We start from the raw sequence: 2,500 nt of genomic DNA, 5'->3' as shown, positions 1-2,500 counted from the left end.
TCTTCTGGTCATTATTATGTAGATTATTTCTGATATTGGTTGCTGTGCATAAGTTAAGAAAGCATATAATCAGTTTTGAATCTTAAATACTACTGTATCACCAAGAATGTTTTACAGTGGCTTTCAGGTGTATGGGCGGGTGTCAGTTTGATGGAACCTGGCTTGAAAATTAGATTTTATGAGAATTTGTGAAAATCTCATCCAGTCACCTCAAATTTTCAACTCTGGTAGCTTGAAAATGCAAGTTCCGAGCGTCTTCAGACTTAGTGCTAGTGTATTTTGGGATATTGATATAACTAGAGAATGCCTCTTCCGATTGGCTTTAAATTGTTCAAGGTACTGTATGTTAGTTCTGTGATTCTCATGGTTTTAACGCTTACATACGATTACAACAATAATAATAATAATAATAATTGCATCTTAGTGGAAAGTTAGTTAGTTTAGGGTTGTGTTGGAGCTGCTAATTTCACATTTTTATTAAAAGAAGAAATGGGGATTTTGGGCTCAGTTTAGTAACTTAAGAATGCCTCTTCTGATCGGCTTCAGACCTTCGGTGCTGATATTAAAGTGCATCGCAAACGTATGCCGCACTATCTACTATTCCTTTTGCTTGCAGTGAAGTAGATTAGGTGGCTGAGCTTAAGAGACATGGGTACACCTTTCTGGGATCACATTGATTATTGCTGCCACCCATCTGTTACCTCCTGCTGTTAAGGATTTTGAAGTTTCTCTCTCTCTCTCTCTCTCTCTCTCTCTCTCTCTCTCTCTCTCTCTCTCTCTCTCTCTCTATCTATCTATCTATCTATCTATCTATCTATCTATCTATCTATCTATCTATCTCCCTGTTATTTAAACAAAGAATTTGCCTGGTATTAAAGAGGTCATATAAAGCCATCCCATTTTATAAAGTGAAACAGTTATTGCGAACTTACAACACCTCACTTAAAAAAACTGAATAACAAATTATGTTTAAAATCATCACCTTTTAAGACAGCCTCAGTTTTAAAACTTCTGAAATTCTTAAAGTAAGACTTTTGATCATAAAGACTTTTTTTTTATCCTCCATGAAGTAAGACTTTTGACCCCCATAAAATAAATTGCTAACCCATATTAATTTCGACCTAAGACTAAACTGTCCAGTAACGCTGACCTCCACACATTAAACACTTGAGAATTTATACATTTTTAAAACATAGTTCGGGTGGTTGTTGTCTCGAGCACTGTAGATTTTCAAACATATGTCTGTTTAGATCTAGATAATCTTGTATAACCATAGATAATCTTGCCGTTCAGCTATGAATAATCTTGCTATATCACTGTATATAATCTTGTTGTTTAACTTTGAATAATATATATTAAAATATATTTATATATATATTATATATATAATATTATATATATATTTTATATATATATGCATTTGGAAAAGGAGGTTATCACTGGCAGTCCATATCACAGAGTGAATGGCCTGCAACCTTCTGCGTTGCCTCAGAGAATCTCCCCTTCTACCTGTTTCTGTCTTTCAACATTGCATAGCTCCTGACGACGCACGAGAGAGTGCGAAGGATCTTGAGCTAAAACTTTCCATCCCCATGTAGCTTGTTCTTCATTGTTAAGATCGCCTGTTTGCGATTGTTTTGCAATGTATAATATATATCAGTTTTGTATTATATTTAGCTGGGGTATTTTTTAATATCCTGTATTACTTGTTTAAATACTTGTATTGTTTACTGTGTGGTTTTGTAAGACAGATGTAGACATTGATTTAGACATAAACCTGGTAACACACAGACATTTTAGTAGCTAGGATGGTAAAGGTGACCAGGAGATACCTGCACCAGGTTGACAGGTGGGTTAATTGGACTTAAAGCCTACACGAGGGTCATTAAGGCTGCGTGTCACGTGTTCACCATTAGTTAAAAGAAAGGCAAGTGTAGTCTAATGGGATCCCTTACTGACAAGGTTTCGCCCACATAATGAGCTTTATCAAGTGTGATTTGTTAAAAGTCCACTGTGCGGGCGAAATGTTGTCGGTAAAGGAACGCGCATTGCGTTTGTCTTCCTCTCTTGTCGATAGTCTATGCCATTTCTCTCCGTTCTGTCCCGTCAACAGGGATTAAAGTAAGCTCTCAGAGTACATACACCCCCTCGGTGTATATTCCGTATTTTCCGGCATATAAAGCGCACTATTTTTTCCCACGAAAAGTCTTGGAAAATCAGCCTGCGTCATATATGCTCAAGGTTAGGGTCAAGGGTAGGCTTCGGGTTACGCTTTATCAGTTGTTTACTAACGTTACTTTACAGCTGCCTAGAAACATCGTCTTTGTCTTGTATGCTCGTGCACCTTTTATACTGGAAAATAAGGTACCATGTGGTGTCCGGGAGTACCCGAGAACGTACCCAGCTGGGTACTTGGGCATGCCAAGCACACCCACCCACGTACGTCTTGCTCCCGTCTCTAAATTTCCTTTTAATATTTTTGAAAGAATGGAGTTAAAAC

Source organism: Cherax quadricarinatus, chromosome 76 (assembly GCF_038502225.1).
Source record: "Cherax quadricarinatus isolate ZL_2023a chromosome 76, ASM3850222v1, whole genome shotgun sequence".
Taxonomy (NCBI): domain Eukaryota; kingdom Metazoa; phylum Arthropoda; class Malacostraca; order Decapoda; family Parastacidae; genus Cherax; species Cherax quadricarinatus.
This window is presented reverse-complemented; position numbering follows the sequence as displayed.